The 19,761-nt window shown below is 49.2% G+C and overlaps 1 pseudogene; it reads left to right on the forward strand.

Annotated features, from left to right (window-relative positions):
* The first annotated feature begins 719 nt into the window (after positions 1 to 719).
* Positions 720 to 1,389, forward strand: LOC148542276 (P2Y purinoceptor 4-like; annotated as a pseudogene).
* Positions 1,390 to 19,761: the final 18,372 nt, after the last annotated feature.

Below are 19,761 nucleotides of genomic sequence, written 5' to 3' on the forward strand. Positions count from 1 at the left end.
CCATCTTGAATTCTCTCTCTCTGTCTCATTTTTCCTCTCTCTCATCATTGATTTAATTAATACTGTTATATGAGAATTGACTTGATGAATATAAAAACACTTTACTTTATCACATCTTAATCTTCAGAGGTTCCAATGGGTCATAGCAGGTGGGTTGTGGCTGTGAGTTGTTTATTGGTAGGGCTAACGTGTGCTTAGGTACGAGACCAGGTGGATTGTACCTAAGCACACGTTAGCCCTACTTCAGGGGTAGAAAAAGGCAAGTAACCTTGTGGAAACGCATAACATCTCCACTTACCCCCTTTAGAAGGTATGCACTAAACCATGGAGGATGATAAAGTACCAATCAATCAGCTCCTAACTGTCAATTTTCAAACACAGCATGTAACATTGCAGTTAGGAGCTGATTGGCTGGTACTTTATATATGTCCATTTTATCTCCCTCCAAAGCTTAGTACATCTCCCCCTCAATCTCTGGAGCATGCTTGCTTTCCACCAAGTTTCTTTCTATCACTCCAGTCTGTCTGCAGCTCATTTTTCTCACAAGCCGCCCTCAGCTTCTCACCCCGGTTCCCTCACTTTATGTATCCTCTGAACTCTCCAGAACTTTCAAGAATTTTATCTTAATTCCATCACTGGTTGCCATGGCAATGGCTTCACTTCCTAAAGTGGGGGTATAACACCCTGTTATTTGATTTTCAACTCGGTGGCCTATCACGATGCAGAACACGTCGGGGAATAACACCGGCTGTCGGCCTCAACCAATTCACCCCATCTTCCTCATCTTTCTGAGCATCATCATCTTTTTTGGTTTCGTGTTGAACTGTATCAGTCTATGGATTTTCTGGTTTCGGATTAAACAATGGAACTCAACTGTGGTTTTCCAGTTCATCTTGGCCATCTCCGATGCCATCATCACTCCGGTAGCTCCTCTGATCATTGTCTATGCCTTGACTGACCACTGGACTTTCGGGACATTCCTCTGTCAGTTTAAGGTCTTCCTGCTCAGCACTCACGTGTATGGAAGCATCTATTTCCTCACATTAATCAGCATCCACAGATATTTTACTATTGCTCGAAAGAACCGCCTGGACCAAGAAGCCGTTCATCCCAAAACTTTGCCTCGCTGTCTGGGGTTGTCTCTGTGTGCAAGGAATTCCCTTTTTCTTTGTTCTAAAGACCTCTGAAGTTCACGGAGTTACAAAATGTCTCAGTTTTTATCAAAGTGAACAAGCGGTATTATACTTTGTCTGGAACATGGTCATCCTCTTCTCTGGTGCCCTCATTCCTTTCTCCATAACGTTGGTCTGCTACGCTCTCCTGAGTCGATATATTCTCAAGGTGAATCCTATGAACACTCTCAGCAAAGCCATAAAAAACAACAAGTAGAGTGGTGCTTATCAATCAGCAGCTGTTAAAGGGAGGTTGTTAATCTCCCCAACGAGGTAAAAAAGAAAAAAGTAGATAACAGCGCTAGTGTGGGGCATATGGGTCTTAAGTGGGGTTCAAGATTCAACCTATTACTGTATATAGGGGCCTATTCATTAAACATTAAAATTCTCTGGAGATAATTAGCTTTAGAACTCGCATGGAGTTCTAGCTAATTATAGGTGGAATTCATCATTCCACCTCTCCATAAGTATCTATTCCGAAAAGCTGTCATTTTTACGATGACAGCTTTTCGGGAAATAGATACTTTTCCCGCCTACACTACCTTATCGCCTCTGGAAACAGTGCTGCGCATGCGCTGTTACATCTGTAAAACCAGCGCATGCGCAGCACTGCCTACAGATACGTTACGTTTCGTACCCCCCCGATCCACACCCCCCCCTCCCCCCGACTTACCTGTCCGCGCAGCAGCCTCCAGCTCCGTCCTGCTGGTCTGTCATGTGGTTTCCCAGCAGAGCACATGACAGATTAGAAAAAAAACAAAAACTTTTTTTTTTCTAAACTTTCTTGTGCTCTACTGGGGAGCACACGTGTCCGACCAGCCTGAGGACGGAGCAGAGCGCCGGAGGGACTCGTCGGGGGACCTGCACACGCGGATACAGGTAAGTTTCACCTGCTATTCGCCACCTCACAGTGGCGAATAGTAACTGCATCAAATTCCGAAAATTTATAATTTTCGGAATTTGATGAATACCACAATTTCCACATCCCCATACTAATGTACTAATGTACTAATATACTAATGTACTAATGTACCCATACTAATGTACTAATGTACCCATACTAATGTACTAATGTACTAATGTACTAATGTACTAATATACTAATGTACTAATGTACCCATACTAATGTACTAATGTACCCATACTAATGTACTAATGTACTAATATACTAATGTACTAATGTACCCATACTAATGTACTAATGTACTAATATACTAATGTACTAATGTACCCATACTAATGTACTAATGTACTAATATACTAATGTACTAATGTACCCATACTAATGTACTAATGTACTAATGTACTAATGTACCCATACTAATGTACTAATGTACTAATATACTAATGTACTAATGTACTAATGTACCCATACTAATGTACTAATGTACTAATATACTAATGTACTAATGTACCCATACTAATGTACTAATGTACTAATATACTAATGTACTAATGTACCCATACTAATGTAATAATGTACTAATGTACCCATACTAATGTACTAATGTACCCATACTAATGTACTAATGTACTAATATACTAATGTACTAATGTACCCATACTAATGTACTAATGTACTAATGTACTAATATACTAATGTACTAATGTATGGGGAGTGTGGAAATTAACGCAGGGGAACTTAGCAAGGAGATATCTGTGATATCTCCTGTGCTAAGTGGCTACATGAATACCAAAATAACGTTATTTAAGGAAAATGTCCTTAAAAACGTTATCTTAGTGTTGATGAATAGGCCCCATAGATAGCAATTATTGATACATATGGCTTGGTTAAAAGAGATTTAATATACACATCATAAATCTGCCACCTCCTAGTGGGGAAATGGTGGCATAATCATACAATCGATAAATAAAACAACATAAAAGGCTACTGGTATACAGCAGTCAATGATTGAGGCCCTCATTCAGAGCCGTACGCTCTGCATGAGGGCCGGGCTCCATTTTCATGGAGCGTCCTCCTGGACGCTCGTATAGCTGTGGGTCACCACCCACAGGCTATACGAGCGTGCATTTTGATGGCCGCGAAGGTCGTGACCATCGCGACCATCGAAATTGCGAGCCGGAGCCTGCGGTTGAGGTTTTCAACCGCAAGCTCCGGAGTGATTTTGGCTCTATCAGAGCCAAAATCACTCCCACTGACATCACTAGTGATGTCAGTGGGCCGGCTTCTGACGGGAGGCGTTCCCGTGGGAACGCCCCCGTCAGGGAGGCACGCCCCCGGCACGCCCACCAAAGGGGGCGTGCTGTCAATCAACATTGACAGCACGCCCCCTTTGATCGGACACAACGAGCGAAGGAAAGTCCTTCGCTCGTCGTGTCTGGCGCATGCGCACGACGGAGCTCCCTCCGTCGTGCGCATGCTCAGTGCAGACCATCGACCCACTTGCGAGCGGACAGCCGCTCGCGAGTGGGTCTGAATCAGGCCCTGAGATATCCCAATCGGGTGCAATTAGGATAGGGTGGATCTGTCACGGTATAATGTCCAGCAATATCTAATAGAGGAGACGTTACCAATCCTGGTTTGTTAGTAAGATGTCCTCGCAATAATGTCCTCACACAGGGGGTGGTCCAGTGGTGTCTCAGGATGCAAGTGCGGCTGGTCCAGATCTGTTGGCAAGGATCCAAAGAGTCCCTTGGTTATGTCAAGTGAATCCAGAGTGCAAAGAACCAGTAGCAATGGCTCAACGCGTTTCCGTGTGGAAGCAGCCCACACCTTCATCAGGATATTAAATCTCTTTTAACCAAGCCATATGTATCAATAATTGCTATCTATATACTGTAATAGGTTGAATCTGACTGAGAGCATGACAGAGATGGGGATATTAGTGCCAGATAGGTGTGAAAACTGATTATCAATGGAAATAAGTAACATGCAGTAGAAGAGAACAACATTCCCATAATTGTTATCTGTCATACATTCTGCTCAGTAAAATCAGCGGGATCCCAAGGTCTACTCAGAAGGTGTCAGGTAGCTTTGCTTTTTTTTTGTGAACACAAATCACAAGTAATTATATAACTATAATAATTAGTTTGAATGAAAGAAAATGATCTGGCTCATTATATTATATCAAAGAATTGGAGCGTCCAGCTCTTGTCTTCTCAAGCTGGTCAATGAAATGTGAATATTTCCTGCAGGTAGCTAAGGAAAGTGAAAATGGGATCTTTGAGAGCGATTCCAGACAGACAGAAGCGATTAGGGGCCGTGACGGCCTGCGTTCTGGGAGTGCTGAGGCCAGGATGCAGACTTCCTGGCCTCGCAAGCCTCCAGGACCCGGTCAGGTTGCGGTAAGCTTCAGCTACCACAGCCTGGCCAAAGGGACAACAATCACAACTGATTGTTCCGATGGTGATCTCACTGTGATCTCAGTTGCAGCGCTGGGATTACACAGATGATACAAGCTGATGTCTGCTTCCTAAAGACACCTCCTGCTGCATTTGCATTTGAGATTGATGGAGCTGCGTAGCTTCTTCTCTGCTGCTCTACAATAACATCCATCTCTGGATCAGGCCCTATGTGAGATTACAGTGACAAGACACTGACAAGACAAGACATGTCTTGTCTTTTTACAGGGGGCTTACTACTGGGGGCATTACAGGGGGCTTACTACTGGGGACTTATTACAGGGGGCATTACAGGGGGCTTATTACAGGGGGCTTATTACAGGGGGCTTACTACTGGGGGCTTACTACAGGGGGCATTACAGGGGGCTTACTACTGGGGGATTTACAAGGGGCTTACTACTGGAGGCACTACAGGGGCTTACTACTGGGGCACTACATGGGGCTTATTACAGGGGGCTTACTACTGGGGGCACTACAGTGGGCATTACAGGGGCCTTACTACTGGGGGCATCATATGGGGGCACTACAGCAGTATTACTACTGGGGGCATCATATGGGGGCACTACAGGGGCCTTACTACTGGGGGTACTGCATAGGGGGACCACTACTGGAGGTACTGCATAGGGGGACCACTACTGGGGGTATTGTATAAAAGGAACGGCATAGGGGGGCGGCGGCAGGTGGGGCTGGCATAGGTGCTGGGGGGGTGGTACATTTTAATTTGGGGGGGTGTGGGGGGCACCAACATTTATCTTGCCTCCGGGCACCTGGGATGAAGTTACGCCACTGTACTTGTTTGGACACATATGAATATATCTACACAAGTAAATGATTATATATTTTGAAGCAGCATGCGCTGAATAATAATATGTGAATCAATAGAAATTTCTTAATAATACATATTTAAAAAAAAAAACTAATTATTATTTAGTGGTTGATGTATACATTCTTATGTGAAGGGAAGGAGATGAAAAAATGTTTTTAATATATTTAAATTTTTATATTTGAAGAAGTGTTTGAATATTGTGAATAGAGGGCCTGATTCAGAGCCAGACGCTATTTGCGGACGCTCGTTCAGAAAAAGGGTCCGGATATTTAAATTGAGCGCTCGCTCTTTGCGGTCTGTGGACGCCTCTATGTCTGAGCGAGCATCCGAAACATGCGCTCGCTATTTTGCAATCACTGCGAGCAGTTCAGACTAAAAGACAACCAAGTGACGTGGTCGATGACGCTGCTTTGTTAATTATGCACACCCTCTCTGCTGCTCTACAATAACATCCATCTCTGGATCAGGCCCTATGTGAGATTACAGTGACAAGACATGGGTCTATTCACTAAGCCTTGGAGAGAGATAAACTACCAACCAATCAGCTCCTAACTGTCATTTTTCAAACACAGCCTGTAATGTGACATTTAGGAGCTGATTGTTTGGTACTTTATCGCCATCCACTTTATCTCTCTCCAAGGCTTAGCTATATTCTTCTGATGAAACAGCCTCACGCATTCCGGCTGTGAAACGCATCAAGCTCCACCCACAGTTGATGACGCTACCAGGAAAAGTTCCCTGATCCACACGGCAAACAGCTCCTACGGCCGAAGAAGCTATCCAGCCAGTGCGGTGTGCACTGACACGTGGCCTCTCCAGGTACCGGAGAACCAGCGGTGAGATTACTCCCCGGAGTTCCACATACAGGAGTAAGTCCCGGAGTCACCCTCCAGAGTTCTGCATACGGGAGTGGTAAGAAGTATCCGTTCAGTGGTACTTAGTTTACTTTTCTGAACATTCAACTAACTTTCTAAACAAGTCAATTTAGCCGTGTACGGCAAACATCATATGCATAATAAGATCGTTATTGTCACTGGGTAACTCCTGGAGTACAGAGCTTTACTAACAACTACTAACTGCTAGGAGGAACGGGATTGAAATGCCGGCAGCGTCAGGCCGAGAGGATGAAATGCCGACAAGGTGAGGTAAGTTACCTAACCCTCCCCTCCCCCCCCTAACCCTCACTTAGGGATGCCTAATCCTAAATCCCCCCCCGGGGGTGCCTAAACCTAACCCTCCTCCCCACACCCTAAACCTAACCCTCCCGGGGGGGTGACTAACCCTAACCTCCCCCCTATGAGTGCCTAACCCTAATCCCCCCCTCAAAACCTAACGCTAACCCCACTAGAGCCCCTAATCCTAACCCTCCCCCCCTGCGGCTAACGCTAAGGGTGCCCCGGATTTACCTTAATTCGGGCTGGCGTCCTCAGCGTTCCGGCGTCGGGATTAACATAGGTGTCGCTATTTCGACGCCTATGTTAAATCCCTTGCCGGGATTCCGCTGTCGGGATTGAGGCCGCTGTTCTCATAACTACATCCCCTGCTAGGAGGATGATTGCCTGCAATTAACATCCACATAGAGGACTCTTACTACAGTCAATGACGGTCAGCCTGGAATTTCTTGTACTCCGCTGGCATAGTACTAATAACTTTTTTAAATACATTGTGCCCAAGAGAGATAACTCCAGGGGTTTGGCGTCGCTGTGGTTTTGCATTTTTATTGCACAAGATGTTGGTGTGAAAACTATACTTGTTCAGTGGCGGAACTCCCGGAGACAATGGAGTCATTTGCCGCCGGGCACCAGCCCTGAAGGGGGCACCTGGCTCCATTGTCACCCGGAGCTGCATGGAGAAGGAACGCCACTGATCGGCGCTCCACCTCCAGTGGCGTAACTACGGAGTGCCCATTTGCAGCGGCCCGCTGAGTGTGTTATCAGCGAGCGCCTGGCTCCCTCTCTCCCCCCGGCGGTAGCCGGAGGACGAAGCTCATTCCTGCGCTCTGGCTTCCGGGTCCCACAGTGCACTATGGGAGTGACGTCATGACGTCACTCCCATAGTTCCGAGGAGCGGGCGCCGGGGACGGACGGCAGCAGGCACTGTAGCGGGGTTTAAGGGAAGTATTTTTTTTGTGTGTGTGCGTGTGAGGGGGGGGGGCACTACAGGGGGCTTTTTACAGGGGGCTTACTACTGGGGGCATTACAGGGGGCTTACTACTGGGGACATTACAGGGGCCTTACTACTGGGGACTTATTACAGGGGGCATTACAAGGGGCTTATTACAGGGGGCTTATTACAGGGGGCTTACTACTGGGGGCTTACTACAGGGGGCTTATTACAGGGGGCATTACAGGGGGCTTACTACTGGGGGATTTACAAGGGGCTTACTACTGGAGGCACTACAGGGGCTTACTACTGGAGGCACTACAGGGGCTTACTACTGGGGCACTACATGGGGCTTATTACAGGGGGCTTACTACTGGGGGATTTAGAAGGGGCTTACTACTGGAGGCACTACAGGGGCTTACTACTGGGGCACTACATGGGGCTTATTACAGGGGGCTTACTACTGGGGGCACTACAGTGGGCATTACAGGGGCCTTACTACTGGGGGCATCATATGGGGGCACTACAGGGGCCTTACTACTGGGGGTACTGCATAGGGGGACCACTACTGGAGGTACTGCATAGGGGGACCACTACTGGGGGTATTGTATAAAAGGAACGGCATAGGGGGGCGGCGGCAGGTGGGGCTGGCATAGGTGCTGGGGGGGTGGTACATTTTAATTTGGGGGGGTGTGGGGGGCACCAACATTTATCTTGCCTCCGGGCACCTGGGATGAAGTTACGCCACTGTACTTGTTTGGACACATATGAATATATCTACACAAGTAAATGATTATATATTTTGAAGCAGCATGCGCTGAATAATAATATGTGAATCAATAGAAATTTCTTAATAATACATATTTAAAAAAAAAAACTAATTATTATTTAGTGGTTGATGTATACATTCTTATGTGAAGGGAAGGAGATGAAAAAATGTTTTTAATATATTTAAATTTTTATATTTGAAGAAGTGTTTGAATATTGTGAATAGAGGGCCTGATTCAGAGCCAGACGCTATTTGCGGACGCTCGTTCAGAAAAAGGGTCCGGATATTTAAATTGAGCGCTCGCTCTTTGCGGTCTGTGGACGCCTCTATGTCTGAGCGAGCATCCGAAACATGCGCTCGCTATTTTGCAATCACTGCGAGCAGTTCAGACTAAAAGACAACCAAGTGACGTGGTCGATGACGCTGCTTTGTTAATTATGCACACCCTCTCTGCTGCTCTACAATAACATCCATCTCTGGATCAGGCCCTATGTGAGATTACAGTGACAAGACATGGGTCTATTCACTAAGCCTTGGAGAGAGATAAACTACCAACCAATCAGCTCCTAACTGTCATTTTTCAAACACAGCCTGTAATGTGACATTTAGGAGCTGATTGTTTGGTACTTTATCGCCATCCACTTTATCTCTCTCCAAAGCTTAGCTATATTCTTCTGATGAAACAGCCTCACGCATTCCGGCTGTGAAACGCATCAAGCTCCACCCACAGTTGATGACGCTACCAGGAAAAGTTCCCTGATCCACACGGCAAACAGCTCCTACGGCCGAAGAAGCTATCCAGCCAGTGCGGTGTGCACTGACACGTGGCCTCTCCAGGTACCGGAGAACCAGCGGTGAGATTACTCCCCGGAGTTCCACATACAGGAGTAAGTCCCGGAGTCACCCTCCAGAGTTCTGCATACGGGAGTGGTAAGAAGTATCCGTTCAGTGGTACTTAGTTTACTTTTCTGAACATTCAACTAACTTTCTAAACAAGTCAATTTAGCCGTGTACGGCAAACATCATATGCATAATAAGATCGTTATTGTCACTGGGTAACTCCTGGAGTACAGAGCTTTACTAACAACTACTAACTGCTAGGAGGAACGGGATTGAAATGCCGGCAGCGTCAGGCCGAGAGGATGAAATGCCGACAAGGTGAGGTAAGTTACCTAACCCTCCCCTCCCCCCCCTAACCCTCACTTAGGGATGCCTAATCCTAAATCCCCCCCCGGGGGTGCCTAAACCTAACCCTCCTCCCCACACCCTAAACCTAACCCTCCCGGGGGGGTGACTAACCCTAACCTCCCCCCTATGAGTGCCTAACCCTAATCCCCCCCTCAAAACCTAACGCTAACCCCACTAGAGCCCCTAATCCTAACCCTCCCCCCCTGCGGCTAACGCTAAGGGTGCCCCGGATTTACCTTAATTCGGGCTGGCGTCCTCAGCGTTCCGGCGTCGGGATTAACATAGGTGTCGCTATTTCGACGCCTATGTTAAATCCCTTGCCGGGATTCCGCTGTCGGGATTGAGGCCGCTGTTCTCATAACTACATCCCCTGCTAGGAGGATGATTGCCTGCAATTAACATCCACATAGAGGACTCTTACTACAGTCAATGACGGTCAGCCTGGAATTTCTTGTACTCCGCTGGCATAGTACTAATAACTTTTTTAAATACATTGTGCCCAAGAGAGATAACTCCAGGGGTTTGGCGTCGCTGTGGTTTTGCATTTTTATTGCACAAGATGTTGGTGTGAAAACTATACTTGTTCAGTGGCGGAACTCCCGGAGACAATGGAGTCATTTGCCGCCGGGCACCAGCCCTGAAGGGGGCACCTGGCTCCATTGTCACCCGGAGCTGCATGGAGAAGGAACGCCACTGATCGGCGCTCCACCTCCAGTGGCGTAACTACGGAGTGCCCATTTGCAGCGGCCCGCTGAGTGTGTTATCAGCGAGCGCCTGGCTCCCTCTCTCCCCCCGGCGGTAGCCGGAGGACGAAGCTCATTCCTGCGCTCTGGCTTCCGGGTCCCACAGTGCACTATGGGAGTGACGTCATGACGTCACTCCCATAGTTCCGAGGAGCGGGCGCCGGGGACGGACGGCAGCAGGCACTGTAGCGGGGTTTAAGGGAAGTATTTTTTTTGTGTGTGTGCGTGTGAGGGGGGGGGGGGGCACTACAGGGGGCTTTTTACAGGGGGCTTACTACTGGGGGCATTACAGGGGGCTTACTACTGGGGACATTACAGGGGCCTTACTACTGGGGACTTATTACAGGGGGCATTACAAGGGGCTTATTACAGGGGGCTTATTACAGGGGGCTTACTACTGGGGGCTTACTACAGGGGGCTTATTACAGGGGGCATTACAGGGGGCTTACTACTGGGGGATTTACAAGGGGCTTACTACTGGAGGCACTACAGGGGCTTACTACTGGAGGCACTACAGGGGCTTACTACTGGGGCACTACATGGGGCTTATTACAGGGGGCTTACTACTGGGGGATTTAGAAGGGGCTTACTACTGGAGGCACTACAGGGGCTTACTACTGGGGCACTACATGGGGCTTATTACAGGGGGCTTACTACTGGGGGCACTACAGTGGGCATTACAGGGGCCTTACTACTGGGGGCATCATATGGGGGCACTACAGGGGCCTTACTACTGGGGGTACTGCATAGGGGGACCACTACTGGAGGTACTGCATAGGGGGACCACTACTGGGGGTATTGTATAAAAGGAACGGCATAGGGGGGCGGCGGCAGGTGGGGCTGGCATAGGTGCTGGGGGGGTGGTACATTTTAATTTGGGGGGGTGTGGGGGGCACCAACATTTATCTTGCCTCCGGGCACCTGGGATGAAGTTACGCCACTGTACTTGTTTGGACACATATGAATATATCTACACAAGTAAATGATTATATATTTTGAAGCAGCATGCGCTGAATAATAATATGTGAATCAATAGAAATTTCTTAATAATACATATTTAAAAAAAAAAACTAATTATTATTTAGTGGTTGATGTATACATTCTTATGTGAAGGGAAGGAGATGAAAAAATGTTTTTAATATATTTAAATTTTTATATTTGAAGAAGTGTTTGAATATTGTGAATAGAGGGCCTGATTCAGAGCCAGACGCTATTTGCGGACGCTCGTTCAGAAAAAGGGTCCGGATATTTAAATTGAGCGCTCGCTCTTTGCGGTCTGTGGACGCCTCTATGTCTGAGCGAGCATCCGAAACATGCGCTCGCTATTTTGCAATCACTGCGAGCAGTTCAGACTAAAAGACAACCAAGTGACGTGGTCGATGACGCTGCTTTGTTAATTATGCACACCCTCTCTGCTGCTCTACAATAACATCCATCTCTGGATCAGGCCCTATGTGAGATTACAGTGACAAGACATGGGTCTATTCACTAAGCCTTGGAGAGAGATAAACTACCAACCAATCAGCTCCTAACTGTCATTTTTCAAACACAGCCTGTAATGTGACATTTAGGAGCTGATTGTTTGGTACTTTATCGCCATCCACTTTATCTCTCTCCAAGGCTTAGCTATATTCTTCTGATGAAACAGCCTCACGCATTCCGGCTGTGAAACGCATCAAGCTCCACCCACAGTTGATGACGCTACCAGGAAAAGTTCCCTGATCCACACGGCAAACAGCTCCTACGGCCGAAGAAGCTATCCAGCCAGTGCGGTGTGCACTGACACGTGGCCTCTCCAGGTACCGGAGAACCAGCGGTGAGATTACTCCCCGGAATTCCACATACAGGAGTAAGTCCCGGAGTCACCCTCCAGAGTTCTGCATACGGGAGTGGTAAGAAGTATCCGTTCAGTGGTACTTAGTTTACTTTTGTGAACATTCAACTAACTTTCTAAACAAGTCAATTTAGCCGTGTACGGCAAACATCATATGCATAATAAGATCGTTATTGTCACTGGGTAACTCCTGGAGTACAGAGCTTTACTAACAACTACTAACTGCTAGGAGGAACGGGATTGAAATGCCGGCAGCGTCAGGCCGAGAGGATGAAATGCCGACAAGGTGAGGTAAGTTACCTAACCCTCCCCTCCCCCCCCTAACCCTCACTTAGGGATGCCTAATCCTAAATCCCCCCCCGGGGGTGCCTAAACCTAACCCTCCTCCCCACACCCTAAACCTAACCCTCCCGGGGGGGTGACTAACCCTAACCTCCCCCCTATGAGTGCCTAACCCTAATCCCCCCCTCAAAACCTAACGCTAACCCCACTAGAGCCCCTAATCCTAACCCTCCCCCCCTGCGGCTAACGCTAAGGGTGCCCCGGATTTACCTTAATTCGGGCTGGCGTCCTCAGCGTTCCGGCGTCGGGATTAACATAGGTGTCGCTATTTCGACGCCTATGTTAAATCCCTTGCCGGGATTCCGCTGTCGGGATTGAGGCCGCTGTTCTCATAACTACATCCCCTGCTAGGAGGATGATTGCCTGCAATTAACATCCACATAGAGGACTCTTACTACAGTCAATGACGGTCAGCCTGGAATTTCTTGTACTCCGCTGGCATAGTACTAATAACTTTTTTAAATACATTGTGCCCAAGAGAGATAACTCCAGGGGTTTGGCGTCGCTGTGGTTTTGCATTTTTATTGCACAAGATGTTGGTGTGAAAACTATACTTGTTCAGTGGCGGAACTCCCGGAGACAATGGAGTCATTTGCCGCCGGGCACCAGCCCTGAAGGGGGCACCTGGCTCCATTGTCACCCGGAGCTGCATGGAGAAGGAACGCCACTGATCGGCGCTCCACCTCCAGTGGCGTAACTACGGAGTGCCCATTTGCAGCGGCCCGCTGAGTGTGTTATCAGCGAGCGCCTGGCTCCCTCTCTCCCCCCGGCGGTAGCCGGAGGACGAAGCTCATTCCTGCGCTCTGGCTTCCGGGTCCCACAGTGCACTATGGGAGTGACGTCATGACGTCACTCCCATAGTTCCGAGGAGCGGGCGCCGGGGACGGACGGCAGCAGGCACTGTAGCGGGGTTTAAGGGAAGTATTTTTTTTGTGTGTGTGCGTGTGAGGGGGGGGGGGGGCACTACAGGGGGCTTTTTACAGGGGGCTTACTACTGGGGGCATTACAGGGGGCTTACTACTGGGGACATTACAGGGGCCTTACTACTGGGGACTTATTACAGGGGGCATTACAAGGGGCTTATTACAGGGGGCTTATTACAGGGGGCTTACTACTGGGGGCTTACTACAGGGGGCTTATTACAGGGGGCATTACAGGGGGCTTACTACTGGGGGATTTACAAGGGGCTTACTACTGGAGGCACTACAGGGGCTTACTACTGGAGGCACTACAGGGGCTTACTACTGGGGCACTACATGGGGCTTATTACAGGGGGCTTACTACTGGGGGATTTACAAGGGGCTTACTACTGGAGGCACTACAGGGGCTTACTACTGGGGCACTACATGGGGCTTATTACAGGGGGCTTACTACTGGGGGCACTACAGTGGGCATTACAGGGGCCTTACTACTGGGGGCATCATATGGGGGCACTACAGGGGCCTTACTACTGGGGGTACTGCATAGGGGGACCACTACTGGAGGTACTGCATAGGGGGACCACTACTGGGGGTATTGTATAAAAGGAACGGCATAGGGGGGCGGCGGCAGGTGGGGCTGGCATAGGTGCTGGGGGGGTGGTACATTTTAATTTGGGGGGGTGTGGGGGGCACCAACATTTATCTTGCCTCCGGGCACCTGGGATGAAGTTACGCCACTGTACTTGTTTGGACACATATGAATATATCTACACAAGTAAATGATTATATATTTTGAAGCAGCATGCGCTGAATAATAATATGTGAATCAATAGAAATTTCTTAATAATACATATTTAAAAAAAAAAACTAATTATTATTTAGTGGTTGATGTATACATTCTTATGTGAAGGGAAGGAGATGAAAAAATGTTTTTAATATATTTAAATTTTTATATTTGAAGAAGTGTTTGAATATTGTGAATAGAGGGCCTGATTCAGAGCCAGACGCTATTTGCGGACGCTCGTTCAGAAAAAGGGTCCGGATATTTAAATTGAGCGCTCGCTCTTTGCGGTCTGTGGACGCCTCTATGTCTGAGCGAGCATCCGAAACATGCGCTCGCTATTTTGCAATCACTGCGAGCAGTTCAGACTAAAAGACAACCAAGTGACGTGGTCGATGACGCTGCTTTGTTAATTATGCACACCCTCTCTGCTGCTCTACAATAACATCCATCTCTGGATCAGGCCCTATGTGAGATTACAGTGACAAGACATGGGTCTATTCACTAAGCCTTGGAGAGAGATAAACTACCAACCAATCAGCTCCTAACTGTCATTTTTCAAACACAGCCTGTAATGTGACATTTAGGAGCTGATTGTTTGGTACTTTATCGCCATCCACTTTATCTCTCTCCAAGGCTTAGCTATATTCTTCTGATGAAACAGCCTCACGCATTCCGGCTGTGAAACGCATCAAGCTCCACCCACAGTTGATGACGCTACCAGGAAAAGTTCCCTGATCCACACGGCAAACAGCTCCTACGGCCGAAGAAGCTATCCAGCCAGTGCGGTGTGCACTGACACGTGGCCTCTCCAGGTACCGGAGAACCAGCGGTGAGATTACTCCCCGGAATTCCACATACAGGAGTAAGTCCCGGAGTCACCCTCCAGAGTTCTGCATACGGGAGTGGTAAGAAGTATCCGTTCAGTGGTACTTAGTTTACTTTTGTGAACATTCAACTAACTTTCTAAACAAGTCAATTTAGCCGTGTACGGCAAACATCATATGCATAATAAGATCGTTATTGTCACTGGGTAACTCCTGGAGTACAGAGCTTTACTAACAACTACTAACTGCTAGGAGGAACGGGATTGAAATGCCGGCAGCGTCAGGCCGAGAGGATGAAATGCCGACAAGGTGAGGTAAGTTACCTAACCCTCCCCTCCCCCCCCTAACCCTCACTTAGGGATGCCTAATCCTAAATCCCCCCCCGGGGGTGCCTAAACCTAACCCTCCTCCCCACACCCTAAACCTAACCCTCCCGGGGGGGTGACTAACCCTAACCTCCCCCCTATGAGTGCCTAACCCTAATCCCCCCCTCAAAACCTAACGCTAACCCCACTAGAGCCCCTAATCCTAACCCTCCCCCCCTGCGGCTAACGCTAAGGGTGCCCCGGATTTACCTTAATTCGGGCTGGCGTCCTCAGCGTTCCGGCGTCGGGATTAACATAGGTGTCGCTATTTCGACGCCTATGTTAAATCCCTTGCCGGGATTCCGCTGTCGGGATTGAGGCCGCTGTTCTCATAACTACATCCCCTGCTAGGAGGATGATTGCCTGCAATTAACATCCACATAGAGGACTCTTACTACAGTCAATGACGGTCAGCCTGGAATTTCTTGTACTCCGCTGGCATAGTACTAATAACTTTTTTAAATACATTGTGCCCAAGAGAGATAACTCCAGGGGTTTGGCGTCGCTGTGGTTTTGCATTTTTATTGCACAAAATGTTGGTGTGAAAACTATACTTGTTCAGTGGCGGAACTCCCGGAGACAATGGAGTCATTTGCCGCCGGGCACCAGCCCTGAAGGGGGCACCTGGCTCCATTGTCACCCGGAGCTGCATGGAGAAGGAACGCCACTGATCGGCGCTCCACCTCCAGTGGCGTAACTACGGAGTGCCCATTTGCCGGGCGCCCGCTGAGTGTGTTATCAGCGAGCGCCTGGCTCCCTCTCTCCCCCCGGCGGTAGCCGGAGGACGAAGCTCATTCCTGCGCTCCGGCTTCCGGGTCCCACAGTGCACTATGGGAGTGACGTCATGACGTCACTCCCATAGTTCCGAGGAGCGGGCGCCGGGGACGGACGGCAGCAGGCACTGTAGCGGGGTTTAAGGGAAGTATTTTTTTTGTGTGTGTGCGTGTGAGGGGGGGGGGCACTACAGGGGGCTTTTTACAGGGGGCTTACTACTGGGGGCATTACAGGGGGCTTACTACTGGGGACATTACAGGGGCCTTACTACTGGGGACTTATTACAGGGGGCATTACAAGGGGCTTATTACAGGGGGCTTATTACAGGGGGCTTACTACTGGGGGCTTACTACAGGGGGCTTATTACAGGGGGCATTACAGGGGGCTTACTACTGGGGGATTTACAAGGGGCTTACTACTGGAGGCACTACAGGGGCTTACTACTGGGGCACTACATGGGGCTTATTACAGGGGGCTTACTACTGGGGGCACTACAGTGGGCATTACAGGGGCCTTACTACTGGGGGCATCATATGGGGGCACTACAGCAGTATTACTACTGGGGGCATCATATGGGGGCACTACAGGGGCCTTACTACTGGGGGTACTGCATAGGGGGACCACTACTGGGGGTATTGTATAAAAGGAACGGCATAGGGGGGCGGCGGCAGGTGGGGCTGGCATAGGTGCTGGGGGGGTGGTACATTTTAATTTGGGGGGGTGGGGGGGGGCACCAACATTTATCTTGCCTCCGGGCACCTGGGATGAAGTTATTGCACTGTTCTTGTTTGGACACATATGAATATATCTACACAAGTAAATGATTATATATTTTGAAGCAGCATGCGCTGAATAATAATATGTGAATCAATAGAAATTTCTTAATAATACATATTTAAAAAAAAAAACTAATTATTATTTAGTGGTTGATGTATACATTCTTATGTGAAGGGAAGGAGATGAAAAAATGTTTTTAATATATTTACATTTTTATATTTGAAGAAGTGTTTGAATATTGTGAATAGAGGGCCTGATTCAGAGCCACACGCTATTTGCGGACGCTCGTTCAGAAAAAGGGTCCGGATATTTAAATTGAGCGCTCGCTCTTTGCGGTCTGTGGACGCCTCTATGTCTGAGCGAGCATCCGAAACATGCGCTCGCTATTTTGTAAAGACGCCCCTTTGCTGTTCGCATCATACATCATCAATCTATTTATTAGATTAATCGAGTACATCGAAAGGCGTCTGAACTGCTCGCAGTGCTTGTGGTAGGATTTACTTCCCGCAATCACTGCGAGCAGTTCAGACTAAAAGACAACCAAGTGACGTGGTCGATGACGCTGCTTTGTTAATTATGCACACCCATAAAACGCCGTTTTGACCGTTTGGCACGCCTGCGTTCGGATCTCCACTCCCCCGTTTTCAAGCACCTTCCCTTGTTACCACCCACAAACGCCTCATTCTGTCACTCAAATTAGCAGCCCCTCGCTGTTTTCCGCACGCACGATTTCCGACCGCAATGACTGGTTGGCACATGCGCATTACGACCCATACGCATGTGCAGATGTGCGAACATCGCTCTGAGCAAACGAGCGGCAGCTTATGAGCAGCTCTGAATCGGGCCCAGGAAGCGGTGTCCCTAGTTGTTTCGAATTTATGCTAATATTTTATATCATGTATCATGTTTTGAAACAGTAGCAGTCGGTCACAATCAGATGTACTTTCACCTATTTTTTTTAGGGGGTAACACTAGCGCTTATAGTGGGTGTTGTATGAGGACCCTATATTCATCTGCTACAGTCAGCCTTTATTTCCCTGATACAGTGGCATCACAAGGGGGTGCGGCCCGCACCCAGGTGTCACCCGCCGAGGGGTGACACCAAGGTGCAGGCTCCCCCTCAGTGACAGGAGCCGGGTGCTGCACTGTAATATTAAGTGCAGCACTCAGCTCCTGTCACAGTGAGGGTGCCGGCACTGCCCGTGCCCGCACCTCCTGCACCCCCCACCGTCACCATCCCATTGATAAGTTTGTTTGACACGGGCCGGGGACCAGGATCGGTCCGCGAAGCCACGCCCCCTTCCCGAGGCCACAACACTTTTTCGTCGGGCGCGTGCGCATTGCGTCCCTCACCGCACCGGGTGTCACCGCGGGGAGGGACGCCAGTGCCCTGGTATGGAAGATTCTGAGCAGAGCTCAGCAGTATATGCACACATCACCAGGGGCGTAACTATACCTACGGGGGCCCCATAGCAAAAAAAGTACAGGCCCCCCTCTCAGCCCGCGGCCCCCCCCCCTCTCAGCCTACCGCCCCCGCTCTCATCCCGTGGACCCCCCTTGGACTGAGGCCCCCCCGTACCCTCCTCACTCCCCGACTTACCTGATCCATGGTCGCACTGTGCAGGGCAGGCGCACCTTCTCTCCCGGTCGGCTCCATCTCACTGACTGATGCTGGGAGGAGCTGACCTTGCCTTCTCCCAGTATCAGCCAATGGGGAGAGCCGGAGGCGGAGCTGACTGGGAAGACGCAACCACGGAGAGAGGGGTGGGGGGGGGACGTGACCACGGAGCAGGTAAGTGGAGAAGAGGGGAGTAAGGAGGGTGCGGAGGGAAGGGCCGCGGACGAAGGTCTGGCACCGTAGGTGCAGGGGGAGGTCCGGGCCCCGGGTTGGTCCGGGCCCCATAGCAGCCGCACCCCCTGCACCCACGGTAGTTACGCCACTGCACATCACCCTACAATGTTGTAATCGTGCTGTCGTTCCTCTATCTGCTAGTGGATACGCACCTAGTTCCACTTCTGGCTCCTAGCCTGACCAGTTATTCTGATCTATAATTGTCTGTTCATGTTGTTTGGATCTGCCATTAAGTATCAGTTTGCAAAACCAAGAGACTCCTGTGATTTATAATTCTGTGTCCAAGAGCTTTGGATTCCCGCGCCTGTTCCTACAAACTTCCATTTATGCTAGCTAAGGAACTCCTGCAAGTCTTCTGATGTTTCCTCCATTTGTATGATTCTGGACTCAGGGCTAGATTATAGGCAGGGCGACAGGGGCGGTCTTCCTGGGGCCCCCACACATAGGGGGACCCCACACCCTCCCTGCCACTACTATTAAGCCCGGCGGAGTACAGCATTTAGCTGTCTCCGCTGCGGTCCCCCGTGACTGCAGCCGGGCAGCGTTTGCTGAGCACTTGGGCTCAGAGCGCGGCGCTGCTCCGGCAGGCTGTGCAGTGGGGCAGTACGGCAATGCAGGTGTGACGTCAGAGGTCACGCTCCGCGGCCCCACGCCAGAACTCCCCCCTCAACAGCCGCGTCTGAACTTCTGAAGCCCGCGGAGATGAATAGACTGGAGCTGCTGCTGCCTCGGGACTCACTGCTGCAGTGTTGCTGTGTTATTGCCTCGGCCTGGAGGCGAGTCAGTTAATGTTTGTTTGTATGTTTTTCTTTTAAGTGTGGTGCTGCTGGTGGGCTGGTTGGGGGGCACAGTGTGTGTGTGTGTATATATATATATATATATATATATATACAGTATATATATATATATATATATATATATTTATATATATATATATACACACACACACACACAATTTGGATCACTGATAGGGGCCCCCACACGTCTGTTGTCCAGGGGCCCCCACCGACCTTAATCCGGCCCTGTCTGGACTTATGTACCTGTGAACCTCTGCATCTGCCTATGTCACCTGTTACCAGCCAGTTGTTTGACCCTGGATTCTGTTTATTTTTGCCATTAACCACA

Source organism: Taudactylus pleione, unplaced genomic scaffold (assembly GCF_031769625.1).
Source record: "Taudactylus pleione unplaced genomic scaffold, aTauple2 ptg000013l, whole genome shotgun sequence".
Lineage (NCBI taxonomy): Eukaryota > Metazoa > Chordata > Amphibia > Anura > Myobatrachidae > Taudactylus > Taudactylus pleione.